Raw genomic sequence first — 27974 nt, 5'->3', positions numbered from 1 at the left:
GTCCAGGTTCAGCCCACTTGAATGTTGTCATTTTTGGTTCCCCTGTGCACCACCCCAAGTCACTGGCCAATGGTGGGCGCCTCGCGAAAATGAATGGAGCTGCCTTGATGCGGGCCACATGCTGAACCCCTACAAGGTCCATTGCATTCACCGAGTCGGCGGGTGGAAAGACAAAAGAAGGGAAAATGAACTGGGTTATTGTGCACTGATGACTGATTTCTTTTTTTAATCTTTTTGAACTTTATGGACTACATTGGCAGCCAAAATGCCTCATGAGGAAGGCACCAGTGAAGAATGCATCCCAGTGTCAGCCAAGCCTGCCAAGGTGGCTGTGCAGCATGTTCAGATTAAATAAATATTTGTCGTGTAAGCCCAGAATATATTTTCTTCTGGAAAGAATTGGCATCAAGTAGATAGGAGAGTGTCTTTCTTCATGTCCAAGTTGATATTGTGGAATTCAATATCCAGATATAAATAAATAAGTATAAAAAATACAAAGCTGACTGATAGTAGTTTAAACAAAAAATTTTTGCACAGTGTGTAAAAGTAGATTTTACTTCCACCTTAGAAAGTGCCTTGACAATTTCCCAGAAAGACTGGAAGCTAACAACCACACCATGGAGTGTGTCAAGATGGTGCACTGTGAGACCAGTGAATGGAGTCCTTTGAGCCAGTGCACATAAAAAGGGAAAACTCGTGCCATCAAAAGAGAGACTGAAGGCCGGGAGTTTGGCCTAGCGGTAGAGTGCTTGCCTGGCATGCACAAACACCTAGGTTCAATTCCTCAATACCACATACATAGAAAAAAAAGGCAGAAGTAGAAGCTCAAATGCTAGCGCTCTAGCCTTGAGGAAATCCAAGACAGTGCTTAGGCCATGAGCTCAAGTTCAGGACTGGCAAAAAATAGAGGGACTGAAACCTGGGTTTGAGAAATAATATAGCATCCTTCAGCAAAGAGTAACCTGTGTCATCCTTCAAGAGAGACACAAAGTTTACAATGCAAAGAAAGAAGTGTAAAAATGGAGAGTGAGGTATGATACTACCAATATGTGCTTGCTTTATACTTATAATCAGATCTATATTTCACTTTGTTTCCTAGGGAACATTTGGCATTATCATTATATTATCCCTAAATTACAGTTTTATAGATGTGATAACTTTTTAAATGGAATTTCCTTTCTGTACTCAATACCATAGTGATAGAAATATGACATTTGAATGATGCTGCACAAAACTGCGCTATAAGCTTTCAGTTGTTATCTTAGCTATGATCCATCCACATTTCTAGTGCCAAGAAAATGTGTGGGAGATCTCATAAACATAAGGTCTAATATTATCTGGTATAAAACTATGACAACAAAACATCACCATCCACTTACACCTTCCACAATGCCTACAAATCAGCATCATACAATTAGTTTAAAGTTTTGGAGCTAAACATTTACTTTTAGTTTTGATCATACTTGTGTTAATTAATAAGTCCATATTTTATGAATATGACACAGCAAATAATGACATTCTATCTCCAAACTTATACTACCTTTTGATACTAGATTGTAAAACCTATTGGATCCATCTCTTTTCTTTTCTTTTTAAATTGTTTTCATATATTTTTCATTTAACTTAATAGAAGGGTTACATTATATTCACCAGATAGAAGGTGCATTAATTCATATACATTGATACATTTTCTGATGTCTTGGTATTTCTCTCCCCCCAACCTGACCCCTCATCCTGTACTTTCTTGCTTGTCCAACTTCAAATAACCAAATACACATTCATACAGCTCCCTGCTGTTTCAGGCTTGCTATCACTGCTCTTTCTATTTTTTTCTACTAGAGCAGGGTGTACCCCTGATTTCTACTAAAAACACAGGGCCATTTTTGGCTGTGCATCTTTTTCTGTCTCAGTGGGGTGGGCCCTGTAGTGCTGGTTTGCCATAGGCTCCCAGCAGTAGGGAGGCAAACTAGCTCATTCAAACACAAGCCCGCATATACTGCAGACCTCTACACACAACATCTAAATGTAATAAAATCTTTCTGGTATTTGTTGCCTAAAGACCAACAACTGCCACCTCAGATTTATATATCGAGCAAAACTAGAATTTACATTTGAGGGAGAATCAAGTATAATTCATTCCAAAGAAATGTTATATAGGGGCAGTGATTCAATTTTTTTAGCTGTTGATATATTTTAGATATGACTCCTTTGTCCATTGTAGGGTTAGTGAAGATCTTCTACCACTCTGTAGTCTTTCTATTTAATTTGCTAGCTATGTCCTTTGCCACACAGAAGCTCTGCAGATTAATGCAGTCCCACTTACCCAGACTTTCTCTGATATGTTGTTTTTCTTGGTCCTCATTAAGAAAATTTTGACCTGTGTTAAGTAGACCTAATATATCTTCTATTCTTTCTTGTAAAGTTTCAGAGTATCAGCTCTTCCCTTGAGGTCTTTGATTCATTTAATGTTAATCCTGCTGCAGGTTGACAAAGAAGGATCCAACTTTAGATGTCTGCATGTGCTTAACCAGTTCTGCCAGCACCATTTGTTGAAGAGGCTGTCTTTCTTCCGTTCTAATTTTTTGGCTCCCTTATCTAAGATTAGGTGGCCATGCATCTGTGGGTTAATATTGGGGTCCTCAGTTCTATTCCATTGGTCTTCAGGCTTGTTCTTTTGCCACTACAAAGCTGTTTTGGTTACTATAGTTCTGTAATAACAGTTAAAATTTGGTATTGAAATTCCTCTTGCACTGCTCTTTCTGCTAAGAATTTATTTTCGTTATACTGGGTCTTTCATTATTCCACTTGAAATTTTGGATTACCTCTTCTATTTCACTAAGGAAGGACATGGAATATTGATGGGTTGAATTTGTAAATAGCTTGGCAAGATTGCCTTTTTCACAATGTTATTTCTTGCAAGGCAGGACCAGAAGAGGTTTTTCCATTTCCTCAGTTCTGCTCTAATTTCAATTTTAAGGGTTTTAAAATTTGCATCAAAAAGATCCTTTACATTCATAATTAAATTAATTCCTAGGGACTTTATTTTCTAAGAGGCTATTGGAAAAGGAGATGCTTTCCTGTTTATTGCTTTATTTCTCTCATTGTTGGCATACAGTAAGGCAGTTGATTTTTAAGGTTAGTTTTATATCCTGCTACCTTGCCAAAGATTGATTCAGCTCAAGCAGCTTGGGATTGCAGTCTATAGGATTCTTTATATACAGAATCATGTCATCTGCAAAGCGGGAAAGTATTTCACTTCCTCTTTCCCTATTTAGATCCACTTTATGCTTGCTTCTTTCTTATTGCTCTGGTTAGGAATTCTAATACTACGTTAATCGTTCCTGATTTTAGAGGGAATAGCTTTAGCTTTTTGCCATTATGTATAATGCTAGCTGTGGGTTTGTCATACACAACCTTTATTATACTCAGAAATGTTCCATGGATTCCTAGTTCCTCCAGAACTTTTAGCATAAAGGGGTGTTGGATCTTGTCAAATGCCTTTCTTGCATGTATAGAGACAATCATGTGATTTTTGTCCTTGCTCCTGTTGATGTGTTGGATTATTAATTTGCATATGTTGAACCACCTTTGCATCACTGTGATGAATACCATTTGATCATCATGCATAATTTTATGATGAGTTACCGAAGGTGGTTGCTTAGTATTTTGTTGACAAGTTTTGCATCAATGTTCATCAAATATTTTGGTCTATAGTCCTCTTTCTTTGATGAATCTCTGGTTTTGTGATGAGGGTTGTAGTGGTTTCACAGAGTAAGTTTGGCAAAGAGCCTTTGCTTTCAATTTCATTGAAGAGCTTGAGGAGTATTGGTGTGAGCTCTGCTTTGAAGACCTTATAAAATTCAGCTGTGAATCCATCTGGCCCTGGGATTTTTTTAGGTCTCTTATTTCCATTTTTTTTCAGTGCTTGAAATAGGTCTGATTAGTTGGATTAGTTCTTCTTGGTTCAGTGTGTGTATGTTAATATTGGGTAGAAATTCATCCATTTCTTCTAGAGTCTCAGATTTTTGGGCATAAAGTTTTGAAAAGTATTTCCACATGATGCTCTGGATCTTGGTAATTTCTGTCTGATATTACCATTCTCATGTGTAATTTTTTTGGGGGTGAAGTCCCATCTTTTTTTGGGTAAGATTTGCTAAGGGTCTGTCAATTTAGTTAATTATTTCAAAGAACCAACTCCTTGTTTTGTTGATTCTTCCTACAGTTTTTTTGGCTCCATTCATTTAATTCTGCTTTGATTTTAATAATTTGCTTCCTTCTACTGGGATTTGCATTGGTTTGTTGTTTTTTTTCCAAGAGCTTAAGGTGCGACATTAAATTGTTGGTTTGCAATTTTTCCAATTTGTTAATGTAAGCACTCAGAGCTATAAATTTTCCCCTAATTGGTGCCTTTGCTGTGTCCCACAAAAGCTGGTATTCTGTGTGCTCCTTTTTGTTAAATTTAATAAACTGTTGAATTTCCTTGTCTGATCTCCTCAATGACCCATTTGCAATTCAATATGTTGTTACAGGGTTTTCGTTGGTGGAGATTGGTGTTCAGTTCCAATTTGATGCCCTTATAGTCTGAAAGAATGCGTGGAATATTTTGTGTTTCTAAACTTGCACACGTGTGTTTTATGCCCTACAGCGTGGTCTATTTTAGAAATGTTCTATGTGCTGATGAAATAAATGTATGTTGTGATGTTGCTAGGAGAAATAATGTGCAGACAGTTGTTCAATTCTGAGTTTTCACTTTTGAGTTTTTGCCTATGCATAGATGAAAGTAGTGTGTTAAACTCACTAACAATCACTGTGTTTTGATCTATGTGTGGTTTTAGTGAAAGAAAAGTTTGCTTGATGAAGTTCGGTGCTCTGGGATTAGGTGTGTAGATATTTAGGATGGTTATGTCCTCCTAGATGAGAAATCCCTTCATTAGTATGTAATAACCTTCTTTGTCTTTTCTTACTAATTTTAGTTTGAAGTCTATTTTATCTGACATGAGGCTGGCAACTCCAGCCTTTTTATTAGAGTCATTAGCTTGATAAACTTTATTCCAACCTCTCACTTTCAAAAAATATTTTTTGGGGGGCAAGATGTGTCTCTTGAAGACAGCTAAATGATGGATCTTGTTTTTGATCCAACTAGAGAGTCCATGCCATTTAATTTGAGAGTTATGTCCATTGATATTGTGTTAGGATTGAAAAATATTTACTAGTTCTTCCATTTTTATAAACGTTCATTAGGGCCTGTGGCTTGACATTTTTTGCGGTATTTAGCTGGTATAATTTTTAGATGCCATTTCTTTGTCAGTATCACTTTTGTGTTGGTTTTCAATGTGTAGAACATCTTTGAGAAATTTTTGTAATTCTGGTTTGGTTGGTACAAAATGCTTCAACTTTTCCTTGGAATGGAATATTTTTATTGTTTCCTCAGTTATGATTGTGAGCATAGCTGGGTACAGTAATCTTGGTTGGTAGTTATTTGACTTCAGGGCATGAAATATATCCCTCCAATCTCTTCTTGCTTGCATGGTCTCTGCTGAGAAATCTGGGGTTATTCTTATTGAATTTTATTCGTAGTGAATTGTTGTATTCTCCCTGGCTGCTTTTAGTATCCTTACTTTGGTCTCTGTGATCCTGTATGGATTATATTATGGGAGTGGAATATGCTTTTCTGGTCAGTCTGTTTGGAGTTCTAAAAGCTTCTTGTATATGGATGGGCCTGCCCTTTTGGATATTTGGGAAGTTCTCTGAGATGATTCCCCAAAGTATATTTCCAATACCATTGACCTCTTTCTCCAGGCACTCCTAAATACCAATTAGCCTTAAATTAGTCTTCCTAATTTTATCTTGGACTTCCTGAAGTGTTCTCTTATATTTTATATATTTGTTTGGAATCATTTTCTTTACTTTCTCTATAACAACTAGATTGTCTTCAACCACAGAAATTCTCTCTTCTTCATTGTCTAAAGTACTATCAAAACTTTCTACTTTATTCTTCAACCGCCTTGCTTCTAATTGGTCCTTTTTGTTGCCCTGCATCTCTTGTTTTACATCATGTATGGACTTCTTTAACTCCTTTATTTCCATTTGACTGGTTAGCTCAGCAGCTTTACTCTCATTGGACATTTGATGGAATTCGGTTAGCTTTTTTTGTGGATTTTATGAGACCATCCATTTTTCTTTATAGATCATTTATTATGGCCTCCTTGTGGCTTCCTCTTGTTCACATATCACCTTGTTTATGGTTTCATCTCATTTAGATATGGCTTCCTCAAGTACCTCTTTCAGTATTTTTCAAACTTTTCCTTAATCATGTTTTGCTATTGACTGATCCATTGCCTGCTTATATTGGGTGGAAGATGCTATTCCTTGATTTGCTATTTTTCTTGAGTTTCTTGTTCTGTCCATTTGAAAATGGGAGCAAGATTGATACTGCCAAGATTACAATTTTCAAGGTATAACTAAGCTAGAGATTTTTTAGCTGGCCAGACAACATATGTTCACAATTTTATATTGTTATCACTCTCTCTCTTTGTGCACTTACAGATAAATCTAATACAACCACCAATCACCATTTTCTGACCAAAAATATAAAACCCTCAATCCAAACTCCCTTGTATTGAAGTCCTCTGGACCTACCTTAATATTGATATACAATATTGCTCAACAACCATCAAGAGTAGAAACATTTGTTATAAAAGTTGAAGGATGAACAGTGAACCAGAGGTAGAAGAATAGTTTGAAAGATAAGAGGGGAGGTAAGAAAAGAGTAATGTAGTAGTGTAAGATTAATATAGTAATAAAGAAAAGGGATAACATATGGATACCTGACCTAAGGTGACAGAAAGGTAAAATAGTTGATTACAAAATTTAGAAAAGATAGGATAAATCTTATGAAAATACAAAGAGTAATAAGAATATATAGAGAAAAGCGGAAGATATATATAGGAGAGTTCAATGATAAATATTTTAAAAAGTAAAAATGAGCAACAAAAAAAGAAAAACAAGGAAAAAGATGGGGTGAGATTCCATACAATTGTGAGGTCTTAGACAAGAAATACTAGGATTAAGAACCAACAGATCTAAAAGCAGGTGACTGTATTAATATAAATATCATTTGTATTGAGTTTGTACCCAGTGCTGTCACTATGTTTGTAGGAACAACCACATGACAGAAGGAAAGCTGGAGGGAGAAAAGGGGAAAATCCTAACATTTTTAAAACAATGGAGGTAAAATAACAAAAACAAAAATGAAGAACATTTTAAAAGTGCAAATGGAAAAGGGTAGAAAAAAGGGAAAAGAAAAAGGTATTCTTCAGTTTTTTGGGGGGGTGGGGGACAGGATACGAAACTTGTATCTCCACTAATTTGGGATTCAAATCCTTTAAAAATCTTTTTCTCTTGCAATTTGGCTTTGTGGTCTTTTGGATCAGTTTTCTTGATTGGCAGAAAAAATAACCAGTAGGGTCAGAAGTGGCTTTGATTACCAGGACTGTGGCCACGTGCAGGGGGAGGAACTTCCACTAGCACCGAGGGCAGGGCAGATGTCTGGCTGTGCTGCCTCTGCGAAATCCTTTGCTCTTTTGAATGATGGCGCTGCCAGCACCAGTTCTCAGGTCCAGGTGGTTTGGCTGTGTCTTTGCCAGCAGTCAAGATGGTGCTTCTCTAGGCTGATGGGAGAGGGATTACTTCCCAATGCCATTCCGGGAGCAGAAATGGAAACTTATCTACAGAAGTACTCAGAAATTGCTAGGTTTTCTGGTTCCCAGAATCTGGCAGGTCCACGCCACGGCCGGCTGATGGCTCTGAGTTTGCACAGGATCTATTATGCTCTGTCTGTAGCAGGCTAGTGTGTGGTTGCTAAAAAGTACCGTGTGCTCAGTTCGGGAGGGAAGTTTTGTCTCCACAGTTACTCTGAGCAGCTGGCACTGTTCCACGATGTCTTCTTGTGACAGTTTTCTGCCTTTTTCCTCTCTGATTGTGGTGCTAAAGCTTACTTACCATAGATAGTTGGGTATGAATTTACCCCTACGATGATAGAACTGGTATCTTGGTGAGAGCTCAGAAAAACACACTGAACTGCCGCCATCTTCCACTGATCTATTGGCATTAAATATTATAAAGAAGGTACATCCTATTCCTGTTTTCTCTAGTGATCTCAATATGAATGGATGTTCAGTTTCTCAAATACATTCTCAAAATCCAGAGAAATTATCTTATGATTCTTAACCCTAGCTCTAATAATATGATTATTACATTAATTGTTTGTGAATGTTAAATCAGCCTTGTATCTGTGGGATGAAGCCTACTTGATCATAGTATCTCATCTTCTTCATTTGACTCTGGCTAGTCTTTGATACTGGGTAGTATTCTTCATTTGACTCTGTCTAGTATTTATTGATTTGGTTAGTATTTACTGAGAAAATTGGTATCTGTGTTCATCAGAAAGATGGTTCATTCCCTGGCTTGGGGATGAGCATTGGCCTCATAAAAAGACTTTCAACAGTATAAGTATTAACTCATCTTTATAAGTTTTATAGATAATGCAAAGAAACCATCTGGGCCTGGGCTTTCTTAGTTTGCATGTTTCAGATTGCTTCTGCTTTCTCATTGTATGAAATTGGCTTTCAAAGGAGAACATGAATACTTCATTTTTATGTTCAAATAAAAGTTGTGCTCATTCATAATGTATGGTGATATTACTCATTGTGAAACATTAAGAATTCAATTATTTAGTAATACATTTTTTGTGCTTAACCAAAAATGTACTTTCAAATACACTATATACTTACTATATTGTACAATGAATACCTATGATGATGGTCTTCATTCAATGAATATTCCAAACCTAAAGATCCTTTATTATAATAAGCATTAACATAGAAAATGCTCTTAAATTTGGAAGGACATTTATTTATTAAAGATTTATTAACATTGATTTTTACATCATATTTCAATTAACATGTTTAACAAAGAAGTATTCAAGAAGAGAATGTCTATATAAAATCACAGACTCTTAATTTTTAGAACATAATCAAAATTAGGTTAAGGGTTGTATATCACAGATATGTATTAATCAATGTAATAAAACATTATGTCTATAGTATCATAAATGTTTTTGTCTATGTTGTTGTGTTTATATTTCCCGTACTATGTCCATATAATAGGGTATGCAAATATTGAGTCCTCACTCTTGCACTGTTAGGATCTAAGAAGCACATATTAAGGATACCATGAACTTTTTGTTCTTTGGTCTAAACTTGTCTCACTGAATATGATTCACTCCAGATTCATCCACTACCCTGCAAATGCCATTATTTTATCTTGTCTGTTGGCTATGTAGAATTCCATTGTATGTATATAGATAGTTAGATACATAGATACATAGATACACAGGTATCACATTTTCTGTATCCATTCATCTTCAGTAGGGCATCTGAATTGTTTCTCTTGCCTGGCTATTGTGAACAGTTCAGAGATAAACATAGCTGAGCAGGTATCCTTGTCATATCTTGGGTTATGATGTTCAGGGTAGATGCCCAGAAATGGTATGGTGGGATTATGGGAAGGTAAATTTCAAGTTCAAACCTCCCCACTGCTTTCCAGAGTGGTTAAACTAGTTTACAATCCCACAAGCAGTGTAGTGGTGTTCCTTTTTTTCATAAACCTGCCAGCATCTGTCATTGTCTGAGTTCAAAATCTTGGCCATTCTTGTTGGGGTAAGGTGGTCTCTTACAGTTGCTCTTATTTGCATTTTTATGACCATGAATGATGAACATTTTCTCATATGCTTTTCTGCCATTTTATTCTCTTCTTTTGATAAGTCTCGCTTTAGTTCCTTTGCGCATTTAGTATGTGGTTTGTTCGGTTTGGGGAGGTGGATTTGTTTCTTGACTTCCCTGTAGAAAATGGATATTAAGCATTTGTCAGATTTCCCAGTTGGGTGCTGTCTCTCTACTTTAGTGGCTATGTTGTTATCTGTGCAGAAACATTTATTTTTAGATAGTCCTTTTTATCAAGACTCTCTCCAATCTGTTGTGACCCTGAGATTCTGTTCAGGAATATTTTGCCTGTGCCTATAAGTTCCAGTGTCTCTCCTATTCTATCATGTAGCAATTTCATGGTTTCTGGTCTGACATTGAAGTCTTTCATCCACTTTGACTTAATGCTTGTTCATGGCGAAAAGCTAGGGTAAATTTTAACTCTTCTGCATAGGGCTGCCCAGTTTTGCCAGCACCAATAATTGAATAGACCTTGTTTGTTCCAATTCATATATTTGGCTCCTTTCTGATTACAAGGTGACTATAGGTATGTGGTTCTTTGTCTGGATTTTCTATTCATTTCCATTGATCTTCTGGTGTGTTTTTGGTCTGTCTTTGGTCTGTTTGGTTATTACGGATCTGTAGTAGTGTGTGAAGTCAGTATTGTAATACCACTTGCATTGCTCTTTTTGGATATAATTCTTTTAGCTATTCTAGGTCTTTTCTTGTTCCATATGATCCTTTGCATTGTATCTTCCATTTCAGTAAAGAATGTTTTGGGGGGATTTTGACCGGGATTGCATTGAATTTGTGTATCAATTTTGGTAGTATAGCCATTTTCACTATGTTGGTTTTCCATAACCACGAGCATGGGATGTCTTTCCATTTCCTCATATCCTCTTTAATTTGTATTATTAGGCTTTTATAGTTTTCATTAAAAAATTCCTTTACATCTTTGGTTAAGTTAATTCCTAAGTATTTTATTCCTTTGGGGGCTATGGCAAATTGAATTATTTTCTTGATTTGGGTTCTGTTTGTGTATTGTTGGTGTACAAGAAGGCTACTGACCTCTGAAGGTTAATTTTGTATCCTGCCACTTTGCTAAAGTGGTTTTTTTATTCAAGGAGTTTGGGAGTGGAGCTTAATGGGTCACTCAAGTAAAAGATCATGTCATCTGTGAATAGAGGTAGTTTAATTTTTTCTTTCCCTAAATGGATCCCTTTAATGTCCTTTTCTTGCCTTATTTCTTTGGCTTAGGGTTCCAAAACTACATTGAAGAGAATTGTTTATTTCCTTATTTTAAGGTAAATGGTTCCAGTCTTTCACCACTTAGTATAATACTGGCTGTAGGTTTGTCATATATGGCTTTAGTTATTTTATGAAATGTATCTCTTATTCCTACTTTTTGTAGTGCTTTCAAAAGGAGTGGATGTTGTATTTTGTCAAATGCCTTCTCCGTATCCAGAGAAGTTGTCATATGATTCTTATCCTTAGCTCTGTTGATGTAATCTATTACATTGATTGATTGCTAATGTTAAACCAGCCTTGCATCTGTGGAATGAAGCCTACTTGGTCATAGTGTAAAATTTTTAAATTTGTTTCTGATACTCTTGTCTAGTATTTTATTGAGGAGTTTTCATCTGTGTTCATTAGAGAGGTAGGTCTGTAGTATTCTTTTTTTTGCCAGTCCTGTGGCTTGAGCTCAGGGCCTGAGCGCTGTCCTTGGGCTTTCTTAAGGCTAGCAGTCTACCACTTGAGCCACAGCACCACTTCTGGCTTTTTCTATGTATGTGGAGTGCTGAGGAATTGAACCCTGGTCTTCGTGCATGCTAGGCAAGCACTCTTACCACTAGGCCAAACTCCCAGCCCTTGTAGTATTCTTTTTTTGTTGGGTCGTTGCTTGATTTGGCAGGAGAGTAATATTAGCTTCATAAAAGGAGTTTGGTATTACTCCTGCTGCTTCTATTTCTTACAAGATTTTCAAGAGTGTATGTGTTACTTCATCTTTAAATGTCTTGTAGAATTCCGCAGTGAAACCATCTGGACCTGGGCTCTTATTGTTTGCATTTCCTTGATTGCTTCCTCGTTTTGATTGCATAAAATTGTACTGTTCAATTTGTTTACCTCTTCATTGTTAAGGTGGGCAACCTTTATTTATTTAAGAAATCATCCATTTCTACAAGATTTTCATATTTCTTTGAATATAGGCTCTGGTAGTACTTATTCATAATGGGCTGATTTTCTTCGATATCAATTGAGATTGTTCCCATGGGGTCATTAATCTTGTTTATTTGAGTCTCCACTCCTTTCTTTGGCAAGCCAGGAGACTATTTTGTTGACTCTTTCAAAGATCCAATTTTTTGATTTATTAATTTTGTATATACTGGATCTTACTTTAATATCTGATATTACTAATGTTATTTTTGTTATTCTGTCCATCTATTTGTATTAGACTTAACTTTTACTTGCTCCTCTAGGTGTTGCAATTTATTTTCTTAGGTTATTTTCATGATCTTCTTTTGTGTTATTTTGATTTTGATATGTTGTGCCTCAGAATTGTAACAAATTCCTGGTTTCTACCAGAAGGCATTGTATTCTGTCCCTTTCAATTTCATATGCCTTTTACATTTTGCTTTATAAGCATGTGTAGGAAACATCTTGTTTGATCATCCATCTTTTTATGTATATTTTTATTCATTAGAATTAGAGAAGAATTCTCCCCCTCCTTTCTGCAGTCCTGCTGATTGCATTTTCTATATTGATTCTGAAGTATCAGATTATTTTTTTCACTTTCTGGGTGATGAATTGTACATCACTACTAATTAAGTAATACAGATTCATTAGAAAATGGTCCATTATGAACTTGAGAATGACCAAATTCATTTGAGTACACTTTGAATAATTTCTTGTACTTTTTGGAAAACCTGTTTCCTTTTTTGGTAAGGTATAGAAGGCTAACCCATTTGTCAGCTAGTGGTTTCATTATATCTAGAGTATGCCACCACAAGTAATTCTCCTCTCATGCATCGACTCAGTACTTCTTGTATTTATCTTTCCTTCCCTATGTTAAATAAATGAATAAATTTGTATAAAATGTGTCAGGTAACAATGTCAAATACAGTAACCTGTTGAGAGAAACTAAAAGGGGAAAGAAGAAAAAACAAATTAATTTGCATAGTTCATTAAGAACAAAAATTCTCAGAAAGACTTCTTGTTTCCATGTCCGATTGTTGAATATGCTTAGTCTCCTCCATATGGTCTCATGTGAATATCTGTTGAGTTTCTATGATCCACTGTGGCAAATCCAAAGTGTGTACTACTTGTTACACATGATGAAAATGTAAATATGGAGGTTCCATTTGACTCTGCAATCCAACTAATGGGCATTTCCCAAAATGTCCAGAAAGGAGGCCATGCCGACGCTACTAGCACAATGATGTTCAAAGCAGCATTATTTAATGTTCCTAATGTATGGAACCAACTGAAAAAAACCCTAAGTAGATATTTAGGCAATATAGTATTGATACACAGTGGTACTCCCCGATACCATCAAAACTGATGACGTCACCCACATCTGAAAACAATTGGAAGGGTATTGAAACAAATCATGTTAGGTAAAGTAAGGCAGAGCCAAAGGCTCCAAGAAGAATTTAGCACCACCTATTAAAAGAAAGGATTCTCAGTTGGGAGATTCTAATAGGTGTCGTGTGTTGCTTAGTATGCACTAAGGCTTGTTTTTTTATATCACAGGACCACAGAACTTGTGCTGTGGGTCAACTGGTAGAGCTCTAGCCTGGATAAAGACAAAGAGAAGTGCCAAAGCCCTGAGTTCAAGGACCCAGAATTGGAAAAAAATGAAAATGAAAATTAAAAATTAAAAAATAACAGAAAGGATTATGAGTAGTGTCAATTTTCACATGTTCATGCAATTTTCAATATATACCCAGAAGTGACCAAGTCTAATTCCTTAGAAGCTATCCATATGTTTATCATGTTTCTATGGATATTAAGTTTAGTAACACAAGCTATTTTCACAGTAATTGCCAATATGATAATTTATCACTGTCACATTCCCGGCAGTTGCTTGTTGCTCTTCGGCTGTCCAGGGAGATATATACAAGCTTCCTTTCCCCAGGGGTGTGTGCTAATGATAATTCTCATTCATTCCCTTTCAGAAATGATTCATCAGGCAAAACACATGGGTTCCAGGTTTTAATTCAGTTTTTATGAGTTAAAATGTTAAATATTTTATGACTCTTAGGAGTTGAATAGATTTTCATTTACTTTGTCAACTCTTACCTCATTCATTGGAAAAATACCTTGTTTGCCCTGAATCCTTATCACAGAACCTTTAGATTACCCCTATTCGTTTGACTGGGAAAATACCAGTAAGGACGACCTTATGGTGAACTTAAAGGACTGCCTAGGTTTCTCCGAGGGAAGACAACCACTGTGTTCTTTTCAGTTCAGTCACGTGTTTCTTTAAGTATCCAGTGGCATGCCTTACATGCTCACTCTATTTTCCATTGTAACATATGTGTAAATTGCACCACATCCTCTACACCTATCCCTTTTGCATTCCTTTGGTGAAACGGTTTAGTCATTATAGTCAACAGACATTGAATAAAGTTTAGGAAGTTCAGAGATATAAAAATACTCATCACAACTGAATTTGCAAAGTTCTTAATGTTTACCAAAAATTGTTCTTTGTTCATTGTCTGATTATCATTGTTAAAATGTGATTCCTTCTCTTTTTTGCCAGTCCTGGGCTTGAGCTCAGGGCCTGAGCACTGTGCTTGGACTTTTCTCAATGCTAGAGCTCTACCACTTGAGCCTCAGCACCACTTCCAGCTTTTTTCTACGTATATGGTACCGAGGAATCAAACCCGGGTCTTCATGCATGCTAGGCAAGCACTTTAACCACTAGCCCAAACTCCCGGCAAATGTGATTCCTTCTGTATATGACCATTTTTTGCCTACAAGATTTCTTCAGATTGACTATGAGCAGTGTTGTGGGATTCCTCTGAATGTCTGATCAGCAAGAGCGGATCAAATGTTGAACTGTATCATGAAGCAACCCTCTCTTGGAATGGCATGCAACCAGTATTCTATAAAGGAAATATCTACATGTTCTGTATTAGTACCAACCTATGCCACAGAACAATAGCCATAGAATGAAGTGGGACATTTGGGACAATTGACTTCCTCACTCACAATTTTTTTTTGCCAAGTTTGGCAGAATTATATTCAAATAAGACTTGTATATATTTCATTCACCCATGTTGTTCCCTAAGATGTTAGTTTGGGAGGGAATTGGAAGTCACCATGTTATTAATGAAATGGTTATCCTCAGCAGAATGTGGGACCCTCTTTTATGTGGAACTGCTATGAATATGAGTGGAAAGATTCCCATTAATTTTTTGTGTAATTAAAGTTGAATCCTCCCCACAATCAAGAAGGAATAGACTCTCAGAGGCTTCATGAAAGTGTTTGTTCAGCACAATGGAGATGGTAAATTTTGCCAAATACATAGAGGCTCTACTTAGTGAAGGTCACTTTCTTTCCCTTTGTGCTTTTAGCCTGACAACAGATGTGCTTTAGAACAATCTGCACTTGCTTTGTGTGTCTGGCCTGACATGAAACACAATAATTGTCAGTACAAATGTATATTGATCTTTGAATTTCTCTATTTTGGGTGTCATTAGAAACATGATCATGTGTAATTTCTAAGACACTTATTGGTTCCACCATAAGCAAAACAATGAAAAGAATATACAATGTGCAACCATATGTTCATTAGTGGTATCACAACTTCATCTGTAAAGATGCCACATTCATTATGAAGATGGAAACAATAACTTTGGATAATTTGTGTATCTGTACCAGAATACAATCAGGATACATTACAAGACATTTAGAGAAAGAGTCTGAGAGAAGTTCAATCTTGACTTTTGAGGAAGTCCAATTTTCAACAGATATGAGTTCCATTCAATGTCTCGACACAGTTTATGTTTCAGATATCTAACCCCATTGTCAACATATCAATGAAGGCTCTCTGTTGTTGCCTAGTTGCTCTACTGAAGGCTTAGTTAGAACATACTATTAATTCTATTTCTTCATGGTAGATTAAATCCACTTACAAGTCAGGGAAGTATTCATTGTGCATAATGAAAAATTCATAGGCATTAGGAAATTCGTTTTGGTTAATGGCCTAAGACCACTCCCTAATTCCTTATGAGGACAAGGATTTACGATATGTAGCGTATTGGATTTTAAATATCAGATTCCTACATATTAGTTCAAGTTATCTCTCATCTCTTTTGCTTTCCATTGGTTATCTCGTGTTGTTACAGTATCTCACTTTGTTATCTGCTATATCAGACATATTTGTATTTGCTTATTTGAAATAGGATAGAGGGGGGAACAAGATGATGGGGGGGTAGGGGGGAAGAAAATGGGGACCAAGACATGAGAAAGGGTATCAATGGATTGGAATTAATGCAGCTTCTATCTGGCAAAAATAATATTACCCTTCTATTAATTACAATATAAATATCGAATAAAGAGCCACTTCTGGGAAACCCTTATTGAAAGTCAAATTTCCATTCAAATACATCATGTTCCTATGACACTTCCATAAAGTTATGTGAGGGGTGTCAAATAAAAAATTCACTCCTTGAAAAAATAATCCATAGCTTGATTTTCTCTTTGTGACGATTTCCCACATATAAGCCCTCAAACTCCAAACAAACCCCATGGTCTCAGAAACTTGATTTTCTCTCAGTAGGATCCAATCTTTAAAATATATTGACGTGTGAGTGTGTGATTGGGGATCTCTATATTTCCATTATGTGTTCTTTGACTGTGTTCATCTTATTCTTCTCTTGTATTCTCAAATTACACATGTAACATGAAAAGTACATAATAATTCTTATAATGGATGGATGGATATCATAGAAACACAAGATTTCTTCACATGTAAAAGGTTCTAAACAGTGGAAATTGAAAAGTTTGCCTTTGTATCTCTACCCTAATTGTAGGAGCATTTTATTTACTGTACCACATGAAAGAGGCTGATCACCTTCATGAGCCTATTATGTGCACATTAAATTTTACCCAGAATATATTCTCATTCACTAGAGAAACAGAAAACCCACAGAGGATGAGCACATTTTCTGTAGATGTACCAGAAAGAGAGGGCCTCGTATCTCATAAATATCACAGCTCAACAATTTAATCTTTCAGAAACAAATCCCCAAGACACAACCATCCCATGTACAGCTACACTGGGAACTTAGAGGAAACACTCTGAAGTGGAACAACCTACAGCCAACAGACACCTGAAGGAATTCTCCATTTCATTGGCCATCAAAGAAATGCACATGGAAACAACTATGAATTTCCAGCACCCTGCAATTTGAACGGCCATTGTCAACAAATCCAATATGAACAGATGCTGGTGGGGATATCACCAGAAAAATTCACTGTATTGCAATGTTGGCGGGAAGGAACGCACATGGAAAGCAGAACAGAGTTTCCTCCCAAGACTAAACCCAGGAAAACAACCGCTGGACATATACCCCAGTTTTTGCCCAAAAAGTCACACTCAATATACTGGCACAACCATGATCATTGTAGACTTATTTATCATAGCTAAGCTATGGACCCAGTTTAAGTGCAAGGTCTGTTTGGATGCAGAAAATGAGGAATAAATACACAATAGTGTTCTGTACTGTCAGTCCAAAGGAAGGCATTGTGCCATTTCTAAGGAAATGTAAAGATGGGGAAAGAATCCTATTGAGGTCATTCAAGCCAGTCCAAAAGGAACATTAGCTCCATGATTTGCCTCCTTTCCAGAGGTATGTGTCCATGGATATCTTCGAGTTTATAGGATCTCAGACTTCACTTCCATAGCATTTTCCCTCCTATGGAATTCATAATGTTTATTCTGAGCAAACCAAGTGAGGAGAAGTGTTCCTTACACTGCCATTTTGCTGTGGTTTCTTCCTTGTAAACTGCATTAAGTGCCAAGGTGATTTAGTGTTAAATTCACTTTCATTCTTATGAGCAACTCTATTGATCTATCTATCTATCTATTCATTCATCGATGTCAGTATATTTTCATTTCTAGCTGTCAAGGAACCAGTGAGTTTATCTTTCTTTCCATTTCTTTCTGTATTCCAGGCCTGGGCAAGAGTCCAAGGCTTGAGATATGTCCTTGGACTTTCTCCACACTAGAGCTCTACCACCTGAGCCTCAGCAACACTTCTGGCTTTTCTCTACAGATGTAGTAAGGAATAATCGAACCTGGGCGTCGTGTATGCTGAGCAAACACTCTACAAATGGACCAAATCCTGGCTCTGTCTTTCCATTTCTGTACCATTAAATGGAATAGATCTTCATGTGCTTTGTACTCTTTCTATACTCTCATTTAGATTATAGAGAAGGGTATAGCAATGCTGGTGTTTTGTACCCATGTGTTCATGTACCTTTTCAGTCATTGAATTGGATTTGCTTTCATTTTCATTCTGATGCAAAACCTATTTTTGGACTATTAGAAACAAAGCTAAGCTTACTTTTGTATGTTCTTGTCATTTTTTTCAAGTTGTTGTGCATACAGGAAATGTTTCAATGTAGAAATTTGAAAGCAGGAGAACCCGAGAAACAAGGAAAATATGTGTATATTGGTAGTCCACAAATATCCTTGTGTGAAGGAATGATTGTGAAGATATTCAGCAGTTGATATGATTTGATAAATTATTGAGTTAGAAAACATAATTAGAACTAGAAAAATGAATTTACATGGCAATTCTCTTATATATTTCTACGCAATTGTTTCATGGTTGTAAATTATTCTGAACAAGTATTTGGTATTGTTCACTTCTTTCTTACCCAGTTCAACAAATGCTCTGTAATTTCTAAATAGCTTTTCTCCTAGGCCCCACCACAATCCCATTCATCCATAAAATACTCAGCCACAGAACAATATGAGACCTCTTATCAATTTAGGACTGTTAGTTCATGCCTGTAATCCAAGCGACTATAGGGGATGAGACCTAAGTAAAGCAGTTCAAAGGCAGCCCAGTCATTGAAAGCAGAGAGACTCTTATTTTCCTTCATCTGTAGAGAAACAGAAAGTAGGGTTGTTTCTCTAAAGGCTAGGTGGTATCCCTAGTTGGAAAAATCAACAACAATACACAGGTCAGAAAGTATAGGACAGAACTCTGGAGCCACAGATCAGTGACAGCCCTGAGACCAGAGTCCAGCCCTAGGAAACACACATAACTACATCATAAAAAAGAATAAAGAGAGAGAGAGACACATACACACACACACCAACAAAGAGAAAGACAGACAGACAAACAGACAGACTTTGATATCTACATGTGGGTTCAACTTGGTGTGAACAGTTTGGGGATCTACATTGAGGATAGCATGTACAGTGTTCACCAGTATGTGTGAGTGATGTCTTCTGTAATGCTGTGAAGTCCTTACATCTATGGGAAATAACTGGAAAGAGATAACAATACTGGAAATTTGATGAAGCAGGCAACATGAGATATGTTAGCATACTATTCTTCCACATGAGAAACAGCAACACATGTCAGTTTTTGTATGTATATGGGAATGCACCATTGTACCGATGCCTTGGTGTGTCCTAGACAAGCACTCTATGATAAGCCAAATCCTTAGCACAGAGATTGCTAGAAGACGTCCCCATGTTATAATGTGTTAAGTGGGAACATGGAAAGGATTTCATCATTGCCACTAATATAACCTTCAGAACTTCTATGAATATCTTTATTCCATGAAAGTGGTCTGTGTGTGCATGAGAGCTGTGCGTGTGAATATTTGTGTTTTGTTTTGATAGTCCTGGCAAGAAAGGTCATGAGGGACACCATCATATAACCTCCTGAAGTTACTGATGTCAAGATACAGTATTCCAAAGAGACAAGGCACTGTATGTAGCTCACCAGAATTTATATTCCTTCTCTTCTAGACATTGGACCAATGGGTGCAGACCATTGGTTTAGAATAGCAGACAAATGAAACCACAGTGAAAATCCAGACAAGAACCCTCAGACCTAGGAAAAAGTAACCCTTGGGAAGGATAGACACACACTGAAAGAAAGAAAGAAAAAGAGCCTATAAACATGTGACTGTGGGTCTATAGGTTATCCACCCGTTGGAAATTGCAGTTAGACCCTCATCCACCAGAACAAACACAAAAAGAATGAAATGCTTTGGGAAAAATGCAGATTCCCTGAATAGTTTTCACAGAGGGAAAAGTCTCACATTAGCGCTGCTTGGCACTGGAAATACCTTTGATTCATATTTTCATATTCCTTTATGTTAATTTATTAGCCAGCCATGGCTTTCATCCCAGTTTGTTATCACTCTCCTTTGGATTTCTCAAGGGGCGATCCCTACCAGTGCTGACACAACACCACTCCTGACTTTTTCGGTGTATTTGGTACTGAGTTCATGCCTGTAATCCAAGCGACTGAAGGGGCTGAGATCTCAGTAAAGCAGTTCAAAGGCAGCCCTGTCATGGAAAGCAGAGACACTCTTACTTTCCTTAATCAGTAGAGAAACAGAAGGTGGGATTGTTTCTATAAAGGCAAGGTGGTTCACCCAGCTGAAGAAATCAAGAACAATACACAGGCCAGAAACAGTATAGGAGAGAACTCTGGAGCCACAGATCAGTGACAGCCCCCCGAGAACCATAATACACCCGTAGGAAACTCACATAACTACAACATAGAAAAGCGATAAAAAGGGAGACAGACAGACAGACAGAGTTTTGACATGTGGGTCGGGATTCACCATGGTGTAAACTTCTCTTGTAATAAAACCCTCATGGTGAGACTCGTTTGGATATCCTTATCTACTTTAGTATTACGTTACATGAGGAGAATTCAAGGTAGCTTATAGGAAGATATCAAGCCAACTGGGAGATTTTCACAGAAGAAGATGCTTGCTTAGCATGCATTAAGCCTTGGGTTTGATTCTACAGGTACACAGAACTCGTGCTTTGGACCAAGTGGCAAAGCTCTAGTTGGATAAACCCTACGAGTCATGCCAAGGCCCTGAGATCAAGGGCCAAGACTGGCCAAAAGCAAAATAAAGTTAAAAAAATTGCAGAATGGATTTTCCTAGGGTCAATTTTCACATGATCACTCACTTTAGAATATATAATCAGAAGACACCCAGTCTAATTCTCAGAAGATGTCCATATGTTTATCATGTTCTATGGATAGTAAGTTTGAGAAAGCCAGCTAGTCTCACAGTAGTTCCCAATGTGCTAATTTATCACTGCCATATCCCCGGCAGTTGCTTGTTGCTTTTAGGCTGTCCAGAGAGATATATTCAAGCTTCTTTTCCATAAGAATGTGAGATAATACTAATTCTCATTCATTCCCTTTCAGAAATGATTCATCAGGCAAAACACATTGGTTCCAGGTTTTACTTCAGTTTTAGTGAGTTACAATAAATATTGTATTATGTATTATGTATTGTATTATGTATTATGACTCTCAGGACATGAATGGATTTTCATTTACGTGGTCAACTCTCACCAATTCTTTGGTAAATACCTGGCTCGCCCTGAATCATCACAGAACCCAGGGGCCTTTACATTACCTCTTTTAGTTTGACTAGGAAAATACAGGTAAGGAAAACCTGATGGTGAACTTAAGGAAGTGCCTAGGTTTCTCTTAGGGAAGACAACCACTCTATTCTTTCCAGTGCAGTCAGGTTTGTATTTGAGTATCCACAGACACTTTCAACCCTATTCTTCTAAATGAGAACATTGTTGCAACTCATTTCCTCTCAATTTTTCTTTGGAAAGTTGTCAACAGTCTGAGAAACATTTCTTGCCTAATATTTGTCATGCATAACTCTGTTGAAGTTTGCATGAGAGATTGATAATCCCCACTGTGTGTATGACTGCTTGTGACACTTAACTGCAAGGAAACACCTGACAGAAAATGGCATCCAAAATTGATGGAGTGTAGTGAAAAGTTGCACTGCCATGAAAGGTTACAGCTAAGTGGTGAGAATCTGACCAGTAGAGGGCTCTCAAGGGGAAAGGAAAGTTTTTGTGTTTGACCATGTCCAGGTATTTTTACAAAGGGCTTAAGGTAGAGTGCACTCAGGGTAACCCAAGACTCTCTCATCATGCCTTACATGACTAGTCTAGTTTCCATTGTAGCATATGTGTAAATTGCACCACATTCTTCTTCTACTGGTATTCCTTTGCTTTCCTTTGTGCCATGGATTACTCTTCACAGTTACAATAAGGTTTTGGAAGTTCAGAGATGGGAAAATACTCATCACAAGTGCATTTGAGAAGTTTAGTGTTCACCAAGGAAAATTTGATCTCGTTGGGTCTCTGATTTTCATGGTTAAAATGTGATTCCTTCGGGGAATGACCCTTTTTTGCCACCAAGATTCCTTGGGTTTGACTATGAGCAGTACTTTTGGGATTCCTCCCGATAGTCTGATCAGCAAGTGCAGCTCGATGTGTGAACTCTATAATGATACAACCATGGCATGGAATAGTGTGGAACCAGTAGTCTACAGGGAAATATCTACATATTCTATACTGGCAGCAGCCTAGACAAGAGAACAACAGCCAATCCTCTGCCAGAGAATGAACTTGAACATTTGGGACAAATTAGCTCCTCATTCCCAAATATCTTTGAACACGTGGCCAGAATCCTATTCAAAGAAGCCACCTAGAGGTCTCATTCACCCATGGTGTTAGTTTGAGAGAACAGGAAGTCACCATGGAATTCATGAAACTCTTATCCTCAGCGGAATTGTAGCACTCTCCTTTATGAAGAACAGCTATGAATATGAGTGGAAAGATTCTCATTAATTTTTTTTGTGTAATCAAAGTGGATTCCTCATCAAAACTGAGAAGGAATGGACTTTCAGATCCTTCATGAAAGTATTGGTTCAGCACAATGGACATGGTAAATTTTGCTGAATACATAGTGGCTCTACTTAGTGCAGGTCAGTTTCTTTCCCACTGTGCTTTTAGCCTGCCAACAGATGTACTTTAGAACAGTCCACCTTTGCTGAGTGTGTCTGGGCTGAGTTGCTACATGGTACTTGTCAGTACAAATGTACATTAATCTTTGAAATACTCTGCTTTTCTGTCATTAAAACATGGATATGTATGATTTCTAAGAACCTCATTGGTACCACCATAAGCAGGACTATGAAAAGAATATTCAAAGTGCAAGATAGCTTCATTAGTGGTACCACTAACACCATCTGCACAGATGCCCCGTTCATTATGAAGATGGAAACAATCTCTTTGGGCAATGTGTGTATGTGTACTAGAACACATAGAGGACATCATACAAGACATTTTGAGCAAGAGCCTGAAGAGACGTTCCATCTTGGCTTTTCAGGAAGTCCAGTTGTCAGCAGGTATGAGTCCCAGGAAATGTCTCGACACAGGTTATGTTTCAGACATCTGACCCCATTGTCAACCTATGAATGAAGGCAGTCTGTAGTTGCTTCGATGCTCTACCGAAAGCTTAGAGCCTGCTGATAATTCTATTTCTGCAGGGTAGGTCAAATCCCCTTATGGGTCCCACATGTATGCACTGGACATAGTGAAAAAGTTCACTGGTCTTGTGAAATTCAGTGTCGTTAATGGCCTAAGATCCCTCCCTAATTCCTGACCTGGACCTCACTTGGGTATTGAGATGTGTTGGGTTTCAGATTGTACCTGTCTGCGTTGCTGTATATCAGTTCAAAAAAGGATATCCTCTGAGAAACCCTTGTGGAAATGCAAATTGCTATTCAAATACATCATGTTCCTATGATACTTCCATAAATTTAGGTGATGATTGTCAAATAAAAAATTCACTGCTTGCACAAATAATCCACAGCTTGATTGCAGGTATGTGCCACTTTCCCTCTTATAACCCCTGACACTTCAAACAGACTCCATGGAGTCAGAAACTTGTTTTTTTCTTTCTCAGCAGGATCCAATCATTAACATACATTGAGGTCTCTCTCGTCAATGCGGTCGTGTGTGTGTGTGTGTGTGTGTGTGTGTGTGTGTGTGTGTTTGTTTGTTGTGTGTGTGTGTGTGATTGGGTGTCTCTCTGTTTGTCTAATTTGTTTGACAGTGTTCACCTCATTCTTTCTTCCACGCTCAAATTATAAATGGAAGAGCAAAAGAACATAATTCCTTCTTATACTCCATAGATACTTTCTTATCGTAGGTAGATGCTTTCAACCAGTTCATGATCACTCTCCTTCGGGTTTCTCAAGGCTCGATCCCTACCAGTGCTGACACAACACCACTCCTGACTTTTTCGGTGTATTTGGTACTGAGTTCATGCCTGTAATCCAAGCGATTGAAGGGATATGAGATCTGAGTAGCAGTTCAAAGGCAGCCCAGTCATTGAAAGAAGAGAGACTCTTATTTTCCTTCATCACTAGAGAAACAGAAAGTGAGGTTGTTTCTCTAAAGGCAAGGGGGTTCCCCCCAGTTGAAGAAATCAAGAACCATACCCAGGCCAGAATCAGTATAAGAGAGAACACTGGACCCACAGATCAGTGACAGCCCCGAGCACCATAATACATCCCTAGGAAATACAAATTACTATAACATAGAAAAAAGGATAAAAAGGGAGATAGACAGACAGAAGGAGTTTTGACATATAAATGTTGGTCCGGATTCACTATGGTGTGAACTTCTCTTGTAATAAAAAACTCATGGTGAGACTCGTTTGGATATCCTCCTCTATTTTATTACTACGGGTTACAATAGGGGAATTGACGGTAGGTTATAGGAAGATATGAACAAATAACCAGGAAATATGCAGGATAGCCCAAACAACGTTTTGCTGAAGACAAAAGGGACCCTAAGAGGGCTCGGACACCGTTCCCCAGAAAGGAAATCAATCCCCAGACCATACCATAAGTAACTCAGGAGGGTAAATAAAGCTTCAGAGCGCGTGTAGACATTTGCATATGAGTTTCGGGGATTTCTAAAATTACAAAGTTTCAAAATTTGTTTTTGACGGAATTAGTCGTAATTTTGCTGAGATGCTTTTTATCCTCACAGAATTGCGGAGAATACTCTGCCTGTCAGAATGGAAGAAGGTACATATTCCTTAGTTCATTCCTGGATAGACTCTGGGTTTGTACAGTAGATGTTTCCCTTCTTACTTTTTTCTCTCTCTTTCCTTCTTTCTTTCTCTCATTCATTCTTTTCTTATTTCTATCTGTTGAAAACTACAGTGCATAATGTCATGAACTCATCAAGAAAAATATGCTTTTGTGGGATGTTAGCTGAACATCGAATCTTTTGGTAATGAATTTGAGTTTCATAGGTGGTTTTGGAAAGGGAAGAATGGAAGTGAACTGTGCGATTGATGCAGACCTTGAAAGGGTAATCAAAGTGAAAGCATTGTCTTTTCCCAAAGCCAGGTATTGGAACCCTTTTCTTTTTCAGGTGAATCTGTGGATCCTGAAAGGTTATTGCAGTGCCCCTATGATCAAACTCACATGATCAGGTCTTACAGATTCCCATACCACCTTGTAAAATGCAAAAAGGTAAATGTCACCTGAAAATGGAGAGGTGTCACCACATGAAATCCTACTTTTAAGGATCCCATGTAGCCACTGGGAAGGAAATAATGGTGTCAATGTCCAGGTGGAAGGAGCAAAGAAAGACTGTTTTGTGATTTCAGGACCACGTTAAGCCCACATGTGCACTGGAGTCCTACAGAATTACAACGCACCTTGTGTGGAAATGGAGCTCCACATCGCAGAGCACAGGCAAGGTGTTTTCTGGTGGACCAGCACTTCTTCAGCAAGGCCAAGCTTGCTAACAAGCGGTGCTATTCTTCTTCACTCTTGCCTAGTCTCTCAAAGACTGGTGAGCATTTTCTAAGGAACCTTTTCCCTCTTGGTGCAATGTCCATTTTGCTCTGGTACACAATCAGTGGACATTTGAGTCACAGGAGGGGCAAACATGGCCACAACCCAAAACGGATGCTGGGAGTCATATTTTGTATTTGCAACCTGGTTCCACAGAATCATCCTGATATAGCTGCCAAACTAGCGACTTGTCCCTTTAATGCTCGCCACCATATTCCCCGTGATCAACACAGTTACCATATGGCAACTTGTATGGACAAACCATCTGTTGAAGACAACCGGGGTGAGTCTGACCTCTACTTCATGACTCAAATGCGAGTGGGCCAGTTAAGAATGTCACAAGGTTGTGATGTGGTATGTCTTCTTTTATGTAGTGAACATCATTCCCACCGACAGTCATGATGAGTGGTCGGGAACCACAAGGCTATTTCTTTTGTGCTGAAGATTGGGATAAAGGTAAGTAGCTGCTTCTGTAGTTCTGTGTCTGCCACGTCAAATGTGAACTATACCAGGAGTGTAAATGCTGTGCTTTCCACTCACAAGTACTCTGTAAACGGCTTTGATGGCAAACCTTTTGCTGTGTCACAATTGCAAGAAAAGTATTTTCATCTTGCCATGGGGAGATATGCAGTGTGAACCAAACTAAACTGCCTGTCTCAAACCCACATCTACTATGCCAATGAATACTTCAGGTTTTTCCTTTGGTGTTCATTTAGGTGTCACTGTTGTGTCAGTGCCTTCCTGTGGTGAATATTACTTGTGTGTTTCTATGAAAGGAAGTCAGTCTATTATGCAACCCCCCCCTAAATATCTTGGTTTCATTTGGTAGAATGCTTGGAACATCCTAGCCCAAGTTTCATTTGGGGCACAGGGAATTCCTCAAGCAAAAGCAGGTAAGGACTCACTGTCTTCACCTCACACACATTACACTGTCCTGTGTAAAATCACCTGGCAAGACTCATGGGTATCCAGCTTTCTATCCTCTCTAATCCTAAAAGTTCAGTTCAAAATCCCTGGTATTCTCAGGCTTTCCCAGTGTCATGCAGAGACTGATTGGTTCGTGGAGTCACAATGTCTAGGAAGAAACAGCATTATGGAAAGAAATGCAAAGTAGAATATCCTGGGCCAAACCAAGGTCCTTTGTGTTGTCAGTTGCTGAGTTGGAGTTGAGGAAAGGGTTGGCCAGTATCCATTCCTTCAACTATGTTATTGGCGACTCAGTTTCCATCTTTTCATTATCCATTTATTGTATACAATTACTCTTGGTGGTGGTGGTGGTGGTGATGGTCTTGAGTGGCTGCAAGCCTGGAGATGGTCCCTGTACCTCCCCTTTTCAGCAGAAGTCAAGGGCTGTTTCATTCGAACCACAGACCCCTGCCAATTCCATAGAGCTTAAATGTAGAGAAGAGCTTCCTGGTTTTCCTCTTAGCTGTCCTGCTAGGATTTCAGGAGAGAAGTATTGAACACATTTTTAAAGTGACTCTGGAAATGCCAACAAGTACCTTTCAACAACGTTGCCCTTGAGAGCCTCTGGTACTTCTCAATTCCCAAATTGATTCTAGAGTTATGACAGTAGGAAGAGAATTGTTCCTTCTGCAAGAGAGATTCCTGTCTGCTTGTTAGTGTACATGCTCCCCGAGAATCTTCTTGGAGGCTTAATATTTCCACTGAGTCAATATATGCATTCAATAAAGACTAGAGAAAAAGTATTGCTAGGAATTTCTTTTTGCACATTCCCTATTTCATGATTTTGAATTACTTATGAAAACTATTTAAGGAAAATAGAAAACGCGGACCTAAAGAGAAGCATTGTTAATGAGTAGGATAAATATGGACCTCTATGTGTAAATATCTATCACATCAAAGACATCGAGAAAAGAAATGAAGAGAAATCACATAATCAGAGATGTTTGAAAACATTTTTATTCTTTGCCACTTCCTGTAAACCATTAAAATTTCCCACAGACATTTCCAATTGCATCGGTATTTTGTGCATGATTCTACACATTTGAGATCTTGTTCATAGTATTATGGCATGTTTGTATGAACATAGGCCACTCTTCATGAGCAAATAACTTTGCTTTTCAGGAAGTCCAGTTGTCAGCAGGTATGAGTTCCAGGAAATGTCTCGACACAGGTTATGTTTCAGACATCTGACCCCATTGTCAACCTATGAATGAAGGCAGTCTGTTGTTGCTTTGATGCTGTACCGAAGGCTCAGAGCCTGCTGGTAATTCTATTTCTGCAGGGTAGGTTAAATCCCCTTATTGGTCCCACATGTATGCACTGGGCATAATG

General features: G+C 37.9%; 1 pseudogene; it reads left to right on the top strand.

Annotated features, from left to right (window-relative positions):
• Positions 1–240: 240 nt before the first annotated feature.
• LOC150040196 (R-spondin-3-like) lies at positions 241–26312 on the top strand (annotated as a pseudogene).
• The last annotated feature ends 1662 nt before the right edge of the window (positions 26313–27974 follow it).

This window comes from Megascapheus bottae, chromosome Y (genome assembly GCF_031878675.1).
Source record: "Megascapheus bottae isolate mThoBot1 chromosome Y, mThoBot2.hap1, whole genome shotgun sequence".
In the NCBI taxonomy this organism is placed as follows: Eukaryota; Metazoa; Chordata; class Mammalia; order Rodentia; family Geomyidae; genus Megascapheus; species Megascapheus bottae.
Note: the sequence above shows the minus strand (reverse complement) of the source record. Positions and strands in the feature narration are given on the sequence as shown.